This window comes from Corvus moneduloides, chromosome 8 (assembly GCF_009650955.1).
Source record: "Corvus moneduloides isolate bCorMon1 chromosome 8, bCorMon1.pri, whole genome shotgun sequence".
Taxonomy (NCBI): domain Eukaryota; kingdom Metazoa; phylum Chordata; class Aves; order Passeriformes; family Corvidae; genus Corvus; species Corvus moneduloides.
In genome coordinates this window covers 34159803-34170908 of record NC_045483.1, presented here as the reverse complement: position 1 = coordinate 34170908, position 11106 = coordinate 34159803, and positions in this window count along the sequence as shown.

Here is an 11106-nt window from a genome sequence, read left to right as displayed (position 1 = left end):
GACCGCCTCCCCCCGCCGCCGCCGGGGCCGCCGGCGCTCCCGCCGCCGCTGCCGCCGCTTCTGCCGCCTCCCGGGCGGCGTGGGGCGGGCCGGGGGCCGGGTCTGGGCCAGGGGGTGGGAGGTCGGGCTGGTTTTAATCAAATTTTTTCGAATTTCTCAAAAATTTTTTAACATACTTTTTCTTGTTTAACACGCGGGGGGACAAAAAAAGTTCTCGCGTTGCCTGTGGATCGTTCTTTTCTTGGAGGTTAAAAAAAAAAAAAAAAAAGCCTTTTCGGGCAGCCCTCCCTCCTTCCTTTCCTCCCTCCCACCATCCCGCCTCTCCATCCCTCCCCGCCCCGCGGACGCCCTGCTCCACTGCTGCCCGAACAAAGGCGAGACGTTCCCGGAGCCGGGGAGCCCCCCAGCTCTGCCCCTCTCCCCAAATCCCACCTCCCGGCCCCTCGCTGGAGCGGGACCCCGCTCGGAGACGCTCCACAGGGAGAGCCAAATTGTCTCCCAACTTAGAGCGCTGCCGCCGCGTGAGCTGGAGGTAAACATCCTGTTTGGAAACATCCAGGTGTGGAAACATCCCTAACAGAGAAATTGAAGATGCCCCATCCCTGGAAGTGTCCAAGGCCAGGTTGGAGGGGGTTTGGAGCAACCTGGGACAGTGGAAGGTGTCCGTGCCCATGGCAGGAGGTTGAAAAAAAAATAGTTTTAAGGTCCCTTCCAACCCAAACCATTCCATGATTCCATTTAATTTTCCCTTCTTCCCTCTCCCCCTGTTTTTAGGTGGAAACAGATGGAAGGAGGTTCTGGCCTTGTTTCTGGATGCCAACTTGCTGGCTCGCCAAGGAAAACCGACACCCCTTCGGTTTTCCAAAGGGCAGCACCAAAGCTCCGGAGGTGGGACTGCACAGTTCAATACGTGCTGTGCTTCCTCAGGCTCCTCCTCCTCACCACCCTGACAAGGGGCAAATAAATCAAGTACTCCCCTAAAAAACTCAACAGAATTCAACAAATCCAGCACTGTGGTAAAAGGGCTTCCCACATCATAGAATCGTGGAATGCTTTGGGTTGGAAAGCACTTTCAAGATCATCTCATTCCACCCCCTGCCATGGGCAGGGACACCTTCCACTATCTCAGGTTGCTCCAAGCCCCAATGTCCAACCTGGCCCGGGACACTTCCAGGGATGGGGCATCCATCACCACGGAGGAACATACTTCCTGGCACCGTTTGCATTTGCTGTGTCTGGCTATCTTTTCATTCTGGATAGGACTCCAAGGCCAGCTCCAGGGAGGGGGCCGTGTTGCAGCACCAGTAACACCAGTTGTGCTGGTTGTGCTTGGATTGTACTCCCCTGGGGCCCAGCGGCTGTTTGGGTTACACTGAGCAACCCAAAAGCTTTCCCAAGAGGTAATTCCTGCCTTGAGGAACTTGTCATCCAAGCTGCCACAGAGGCCAGGGCACGATGGAAAAGGCAAGGAGGGAAAACAGTGTGCCAGCCTGCAAGCTTCCCATCAGGAATTAGGATTCTGGTTTTGGATTTCCTTGGTAGGACCTCAGTTGGAGCTTTGTTCCCAACCCATCAAAACAGCAGTGCCTGGAATGGTAGGAAAGGATCACCATTTGGGAAAAGCCACCTTTGGAACACCCTGCTTACCTCCACTGCTGGTGTAGGAGGATGATGGGGCTGCTGGGTGCTGGAAGGAGGATCCAGATGTGGGGATGGAGAACCCCTTGGAGATGGTCCTGCTGCAGCCATTTCTGGTGAAGCATCACTCTGAGGTCGTGTTATCCAGAAGGAATACTGCCAGAGCATCGCTCCAGAGGAGGGTGGAGAGCCTTGTCTTCCAGCTGGGTGATTGGGTTGGGTTTTGGGGCAAAGAGGAAAAGCTGAGGTCTTGGTGATCAAAATCCAGTCCAAAATTCCCTGTAGGTAAAGGCACAGGACGCCTCCAAAAGGAGAGATGAATACACTTATTTCAAGTAGAGAATTTCAAGCTGGAATAAAAACAGATTTTAATTCCCAATTTAAGTCTTTTCATGCTCCTGTTGCTTCGTGCAATCTATAATTAAAGAGGAGAAATGACCTGCGAGAAATTCTTTGCAAAAGAATTGGAAGAAAAATTTGTGCTCTGAGCATTTTGGGTGATTTCGGAAGATATGCACCTGCTGGAGCATCAAAGCTGGAACAAGCCCTTATTTTGACTGAATAGATTTATGATGAAACATGTAATAAAGGACACACTTTACTTATGAAGGACAGCTCCGCAAACCATTGTTTAATTACTGTTTTTCAGAGGCAAAAACTATTTCTTCATCCACAAAATCTGTGAACTCATCCAGTCCCTCTAGACATTTATGCCCCCCCGATGTTACCAAATCTCTGGCTTTGGCAGCATAACTTTGGCTGAATGACAATGGCAATGAGCTGACACACAACTTGCCCCATTTATTACCTTCTAAAGATAATAATTAAATAGATTTGGGTACCTATGACATGTTGGATGTGGTGAAAAGACAACTTCCAAAGGGATCTCTCAGGCTCCCAGATGACGAGATGTTCGTTTGTCACCCACACAGTGGCACCAGCCCTACCTGTTGGTCCCACCTGCCCGAAATATTAAATGATTAGTGTGGATTTTTGTGTTATCTCTATCAATACACCATCATTTAAGTCAGAAAAATTTGTTCATTCCAGCCTTTTTCTTCTCAGTTCTTGTCACAGAGGATGGAGAGTGAAGCAGCAAGGCAACTTCCCCTTGTCCTTTCCCTCCTGTCCTTCCCCTTTGCTTTGGTCCCTCTATTCTCCTCTTTGTCTCCTGCCTTTGCCTTTCCCAGCCTTTAACTCTGTCCCACCCTTCTCCATGACTTTAGGCTTAACCTTTTCCTTTCCATTTTGGAGTCCAAAAGGTGCCTTTTCGTGTTTTTCCCCTCCTCGGGTGCTATTTTATCTCGTGTCCCCATTTCCTCCATGGATAATGCACCCTGGAATTCTTCATGATTCAAGGCTTCCCTCTTCAGCCTTGAGATTTACCAGTGACATGGGTCTGGGAACTTTCCCATTTATTAGGTGACCTCTAGGCCTGGGGAGGAGCAGTTTTGCTTCCCAGCTTCCAGAGAAGAAAGTTGACAACAGCTGCTGCTTTTAAAATGCCAGATCAGGCTCCTTTTCCTGCAGGAGGCTCCAGCCAGTATTCCCAAAGCCTGATTTTCACCTGGCAGTGCCAATTTCTGGCCATCCTGGAGCAATGCAGTGTCCAAGCCCTGCCCATCCCACCGGGTACTACTCGGAGCCAGAGCCCAGGTGACGTGTTCCAAATCCCCACACGGGATGGTCACCCTCCACCAGCAGTAGATGCAGCTATTGGCCACTAAATACAATTAATCTTGAATTTGAGGACTGGAAAAACCTTCACAAAAGGCTGGAAGTATTCCTTACAAGAAAAAAAAAACCCAAACCCACTTAATTGGGTCTATTTTTGTGCCTTTATGGGCACTGGTTGTTTTGCTCAGCCTTGCAAACCTCCTGGAGGGGAGGGCACTAGGGCTAATAAAATCATAGCAATCTCCACCAATTACCTAAACTGGCTTTTCTGCCCATAATATCATGAGTTTGGGAGCCAGGAGTTCGGGATCTACCAGAGTAAGAAGCCAGGACTATATTTCCAGCCCTAGCTCGCAACATTTCTTCTTCCCAGAGGTTTAAACCTTCTGTTTGTTAATCCAAAAGGCTCTGAAACAGCCGCCCCTGCACTCAGGTTGCACAACCACCTTCGGACCACGGGCTGATTTCTGGCAAGAAGTGGTCAAATTTGCAAAAAAAATTTAAAGAAGGAGAAGAAGGGGGGGGAAAAGTGTTTTCCAGCTGTTCGGGTTAGTCTGAGGTTTTAAAAACAGCTGGAAGAAGGAAGGAGAAGCACTGGGAGGGATGGATTAGCATCCTAGGCACAGATAAAATGGGCAGGGGGCACAGCCAGGGGTTTTACCTGACACTTATCCCCATCCAGGTGCAACGTATCCATGCCCAGAGCAGGGCAAAGCTTGGTTAGGGAAGCATCTCAAACCCACCGTGCGGGGACCTGGAGCCTCAGCAGGCTCCAATCCCACCCTGCTCTCCAAGGGGAGGGATGGGAGCAGAAGCACGGCGGGCTGTGGGTGAGCGAGCATGACCTCATCCCTCAGACACGCGGAGCTGCCCCGGGATTAGACCAGGAAACAGCAGCTGCTGAAGCACCGGGGCAGGAGGGGAGAGAAAACCCCCCTGAGCATCTTCCCCTCCTTCTCTACAGCAGCCCCTGGCCGAAAACCACCCCTTTTCCAGGATTTCAGCTCTTTCCGGGGGGATTTTTAGGAGCCCTGCCGGAAGACCACCAAGGAGAGTGACAAAGATGTTGTGCTCGTCCCGGAGAGGAGCAGGAGAAGCGCAAGCCCGGCTCTTGGAGGCAGGGAGGGAACTGACAGACACATCATCTGGTCTCCGGCTGCCCCGAGGCACGATCATTCCTGGCAGATCTCTCCCTAATCCCTACTTTAAGACCTCCAAAGATGGAGGGAGCCTCCACAAGCCCCCAGGAGGTTTTGTTTGTTTGTTTGTGGGGTGTTTTTTTGCCACGTCTTGCTGTTCTGATCCTGGAAAGTTTTTCCTCCTGGTTAATCTGTATATTTCTTGCAGCTGCTTAACACCAAGGAGGCTTTGTGTCGTTTACTTGGATTTTCCTGGCTTTCCTACAGCCCTTTCCCTCTATGCACAGATATCTGTTGTGCCTTCTGATATCCTCTGACCTCCCCCCTACTCAGGCTGGTGCTTTCCAAGCCTATGGTACACCCAGAATAAAGTCCAATTAGCTGCCCTAATCCTCCAAAAAGGTCCCGGGATACAACTTAAAGGCTTCTGGGCTTTTCATTCAGATTTGTACAGGCAGAGCCATGCCTTGCACATCCCTCAGGTCCCCTGGACACTTCTTGCACAAACTCAGAGCTGCAAGTCTGGCCTGGGGGAAATACGAGCCCTGATATATCCTGCCACCAAACTCTTCCTGCCAGCATCCCAAAGATTCTGGATGCTATCACAAAACCAAGTGACAATGGCAGTGTTCTTCCACGAGGCCCCAAACACACTGGAATCAGCACAATGTTTTAGGAGGGGGCTTTACTGGAGCTGGAAAATGAAGGGCTTTGTATGGATGTAGCACACAGTGCTGTGGACTTCTGGGAGGACCCAAGCTCTCAATGACTTTTTCCAGGACCTGAAAGAGAGAGCTGGGTGTGCAAAGCAGCTGATCCAGCCAGGGTGGGAAACCGCCTCTTCCTACCTTGTCCCCATCACCAGCTGCTCTGCATCCCACGTCTCCAAAGGCTGCCATCCTCTCTGCTTCCTCAGTGAGCCCAGCATCCCACAAGCTGAGACATGAGGCCATTCCCCTGCAGCCAAACCCCTGGAAGCAACGGGACAGTAAAGATGAGATCGAGTTACCGCAGGAGGCTGGGAATAACACAAAGATGACAGCAAGAAACCTCTGGAGAGCAACAAACTCCTGTATAGGCACATCATGGTGGGAACGGAGCTCGAATCTTACCGAGGCTCGTCTCCTGGTGGCACCTAGGCAGTGTTTTTTGGGATCAGAGCCCTGTGTTCAGCCCAATCCAAACAGAAGCATCTTTCCCTCATCCCACCAAACTGCATCTCACTGCCCCTCTGAGCAGGGTTTCTCCTCAGCTACAGCTGCATCTGCAAATCCCTGCAAGATGTTTGCCTTGGCAACCTCGCTGGGAGGTTTTCTAGGGGCTGAGAGTCCCCCCTCATTCCCTTGCCCACCCAGGGGTGAGCAGACAAGCTCAGGAACCCAAACTGTAAAGCTGGAAAAGGGGCAAATGAGCCAGAAAGTGGAAGCTGACGCCGGTCCCGGCTGAGCAGCAAATTAAGGGATGGTGAAACAAGGTCAGCGAGATTTATACCGACAGCCCTGGATGGCTTCCAGCCCCTACTGTCAGCGGCAGAGGCTTGGAAAGGAGGAGGGAAAAAGTTGCTCTCCTTCTAGGAACTGCGCCGCAGAGAGAGCTCCGCCGGCGGGGCCGGGTCCCGACAATGGGAAAGCAGAAAATAACCCCAAAAATCCTTGTTTTTCTAACTGCAACGCAAGATGCAGCACAGCTGCAGCAGATGTTGAACTCCAGGTCAGCAGCACCTTGGTGGGACTGAGGCAGTCGCCAGGGTGAGGAGCTCCTGCTGCCGTGAATGGAAACCCATGGAATCCTCCTTCCCAAAACCACAGAGCCTTAAAGCTCCCTGATGGCTGTGGCATCCAAGAGAAACGTGTGCGGCCTATCCATGGGATCCAGGGGGGTGTTAAACCTCTCCTCACCAGAGCTAAGACCAAACCTAGGACAGGAATCCCACCACCATCACTTCAGCTCTGGGGCTTGGCACAGCCTGGCCACAGGCCTGGCTGGTGGGAGACATCCATCCCTGCCACCTTGGCATTCCCAGCCCTTCCCTTTCTCTTTTCCCTGCTGACACACAATACAAACTAGGTTAACCTTGCCCAGCATCTCCCCCAGATGAGCCTTTCCTTCTCCACACATTGACCACCTTATTAATTTTTTATCATCCTCCTGCTAAGATTAAGCTTGCTGCCACGTAAACCCCAAATCCATTTTTGGGGTTTTTTTTAACCTCTTAAATCAAACTCCTGAGCATTTCCCAGTCCCCAGGGCCTTGCTCATCCCCTCAGCCTACGAATATTTTTCCACCATGACCCCCACCTGCCAGCGAGTGCTTTTGAGTGAATCTCATTGAGCCCCATCTCCTCTTTTAGCTCGAGCTGGGGAAAATTAATTTTTCATTTGCTTGGGGCCAGAAGCACCCTGAGGTGGTGGAGGGCTGGAAAACAGCTGCTTTTTTCCCCTTGCCCTGCAATATTCATGGAAGAAAAGTGAGAAATAGAGGGAGAAAGTCATTCCAAGTCTGGGGTCCGTGGTTCATACACATTTTGCCGCAAGAAAGGAGCCAAGCCCGATGCTTTGCATGATGTCCGTAGTTTTCGGAGCTTTGGAAAACCTCCCCTTGCTGCCACCCTCTACACAGGTTAGCATTTCCATTGCTCTTCTGGATTTAGCCAAAAATCCCCCTTTCTCTGCACCATCCCCTTTCAGCCCATGATTTATTCCTGCCTCTGCTCCCCACAACAACAGGGGGCTTGGCCATGCCCAGGGGTCCAGGGAGGGTGAAAACGGGGGGAAAGGAGAGTTTCTAGTGCTTGGAGGTCTGGTACTGTGCCTATATGGCTTTTATTTTTAGTTTTTCAAGCCCTGGCTCTGCAAAAGCATCTTAATTACTATTCTTCAGCTGTAAAATGAAACCCAGATGTGCTCCCCGTGCAGAGGTTTCGTCGGGGAGTTCTGCCGGAGGGGGACATCCCAGCAAGGGAAACATGGAAATTATTATTATTATTATTATTAATATCATTTTAAGAGCTCTCATGTCTAGAGCTATTCGTGGTGGCCCCGAGCCAGAACATGCCTCTTCCCTGCTGCTGTAAATAGAAATTCTATCACCCCCAGCCCTGAACACCCTTAATTTTCACCAAAATTAAAGGGAAAGACTCCTGACCTGGGCCTTGAAAAGCTGATGGCTGTGGGACTTGGATACAGTTGGCAGAGCTGCCACAGCTGGGCAAAAAAGAGGGGAAAAGGGGATTTTCAGGGAAAAACACAGCCCTGAAGCCCCTGATAGCTGCAGCGATTTGCCTGGGGCTGTGGCAGGTTTCCCCTTGCAGCTCCACGTGCCAGTGGAATATTGGCTCCTCGGCTCATTTTCCCTTTTGGATGGATAAAAAACATAAAGACACGTGAAGTTCAGCTTCCAAGGATTTCTACTCACCCGTAAGAGGAGGAGGAGGAATAAAATCCCTGGCTGAGGTCAGAGCAGCCCTGTTCCTTCTACCTCTGTGAATCCCAAAGAGGGGTCCCTTTGCCAGGGCCCCTGTCTGATGCAAAGATGCAGGACAGGAGAATCTAGCCAAGACCAGCTGTATTTTTGCACTTTTTGGAGTAAAAAAAAAAATATAATCTCAAAGGAAAGGCCAATTTATTCAGGGGGAGTTTCACAGAGAGATGGTGGGGTTGGGATAAAGTTTCTTGCCACCTTGTCATTCCCCACACAGCCGATTTATATAATTATTTATTATCTATATTATTATTCTCCCAGAAAAAAAGGCTTCTGGCAGAAAGCTTTGCTTTCTCTGGAAGGAGGTAGCCGATCCAAGAGTACACGTGGTGCAAAGCTCCCCCAAAACATTCCTCACACCAAAAAGCTCCATCCAAAGGCAAAAGCTGAGCAGTGAGAAAGCACCTCTGTACCCACGTCCTCGCAGGGGGAATGGATTTGGGGATGCCTCCACTTCCAAGGTAGATTTTGACCTTGAACTCCCCACATCTCGAGTCACAGGGGTTTTATTCTGTTCCAAAAAGCTTTCCCTCTATTTTTTGAAGAAGTATTTTATATTAAAATACGTTTTAATAGGGATTTAAAAGACAGATTTTGCCCCTGTAGGAATAGCAAATACCATTCAGCCAATGGTTACAGGTTAACCATGCCTCAATTTATACATTTTTTTAATTACACCCTCAATCATGGCCTTTGCTATAAGACAAGAAGACAAGTGCAGCACATCTGCTGCAGAGAAAAACCTGGAAAGGACATACCAGCATACCCCAAAACCTCAGGGATGGGGAAGGCAAATAGAAGCGTTAATAATCCATTAATTAATTATCCATGTGAAATATAATCTCATTAGGCAGTAGCACAGCAACAAACAGCCCCATTGCCACATTACCCCCACACTGTAGCCAGAAAAAAAGGGGGAAAAGAAGTCATTAAACCACTATTTTATAAAAGACAATGGAGCCAGACTCCCAAACCGGCCAAAAAATCCTCGGACGATGACGCAGGGTATTTTGGTGTGGAAGAAGGAGCATCCCTCCTTTGCTCCATGCTCAAGGCTTCTGAGCAGCGAGGGGGGAAACGCAAGTGGAAACTGGGGGAGGGAGGGGGAGGTTACAGGTGTCCCTGGTTTGGGTTTGAGCTCCCAGGGAGGGGCTCAGGGTAGGTCCCACCTGAGGACAATTTGTCCTCACTCCCCTTGAGGCTGCGGGGTGGAGGGGAGGAGCCGATGGGATGCGGCATCCTGGGTGTTTTCTGGGAAAATGGTGCGGTGCAGCCCGGAGCACGTGGGCAGGGCTCCTACGGGAATATAGATAAACGTAGAAGTAAAATCTTTCTCCTTTTCTCTGCCGCAGGCAAAAGACCCACCTGCACCATTTATTGAGGCAGCTGTGGGCCCCCTTTCAGTGTCCTCCAGCTCCACATTTCACCGCCTCTAAGCCCCACCATCACCAATGCCACCAATAACTTTTTCCATAGGTGGAATAAGGGGTGGATTGGGGTTTTTTTAAGGGATGTTAAGAGCTTCTGTGACCCACCCCAGCCTGTATGTACAGCCAAGAGTGCAGTGGGGTGATTTTGGGGAGTGTTGGTGCTTCCCCTTGGCTGCAACACAGAGCATTTCCCATTCTCCTATGAGCCTGCAGGTTTGGGAAAAAGGGTTTGTAGACAAAACAAAGCCCTAAAAATAGGTGACGGCACCCAGAGATGTAGGGATGCCCTGTGTTCCCCTGGAAATGAGATGCAGATCTGCGATCAACACCAACAGAGCAGAAAACCAGCCACAGATCCGTGTTTCCTGCCCTGAAATAAATCCCTCAGGACTGCTGGCTGGAATTTAAATATTTAATTACGCCAAAAATAACCTCTGATCCCCTCGGCTGTATTCCCACACTCCAAGCCCTGAACAAGGTGAGGAGAGTGGAGAATTAGGAGTTAACTGAGAGTCAGAAACCTGCAGAAAACCAGCTTTCATGAAAAGCAATAAAACTGATTGACGAGCACTTGTTTTTTTTTAATGTAAAAACACACTCTGAGTTTCTTTTTTTGTAGGTATTTTAGACCACGCACCCTCTTGCTGGTGCTTCCCTGGGAAGAAATGCTGTTCCTCCAGGGAATGCACCCCAGTGAGGCTGGAGATCAGCTCATTAACCCCATCCAATTAACAGCTGCTTTTTACCCCCCTGCCATGGGACACCTTCCACTAGACCAGGTTGCTCCTGGTTGTTATTATATAGAATTTACAATATTTAATATATATTTCATGTTTCTAGAATTTACATTATGTAGAGTAATTCTAGAATGGGTATTTGATATCGTTATCACTGCGTATAATATATAAAATCTATATATTATATATACACGGTGTATATAATAAAATGTATGCTATAGACATAATAGATAGCATTTAAAATATATAATATACACTCAATAGTGAGTCTATATTTTACCTATATTATATATATGATACATAACCCCTTGTTTGCTTTGTCTCGGGCTGAATCCTTTCAGAATTGCCAACCTTTTTCCCTCACAACAGAAAATCCAGGCCATTCAGAGCCAGGTTTTAACTTCTCATCTAAGAGAGGTTTCTGCCTCCCCAGCCTGGGGAAAAGAAGGAATAAACACAGCACGGTTGATTTTTCACATTCAAACACGTTCCCATCTCCCAGGATTTTTTTTTTTTTCCCAGGCAATCGCTTTAGTCCTGCTTTGGAAATCTCTTGTTAGGATGGTGGGAAAGCGGAAAGGAGCCTTTCAGCCCCTCGAACCAGGTGATGCAAAGCTCCAGCCTTCATTACCAAGATTAAAGAGGCTGGGATTTCCTAAGCAATTAAAAACTCTGCCTAATTAAGACAGGGCTAATAGGCAGGACTTGCAAGGGTTGGTGCTGGGGCAGGAGAAGGGGATGGATTTGCAGCAAAAGAGCCCGCAGGTAATTCTTTTGGTAAGGCAGAATAAATGCAGATGTGAGGATAGAGAGGATGTTCTCTGTTAAAAACTAAAATAAGAGCGGGAAAAAGAGAAAAAAATAGCATCAACAGCTTCTTGAAATCACTCAACTGTCTGACTGCATCAGCAGCAAGTTATCCAAACACTGCAATGCTCAGCGAGGGGCAAAACATTCAGGCAGGTATTTCTGAAAGGAGGAAAAAAAAAAAGCACACCCAAATA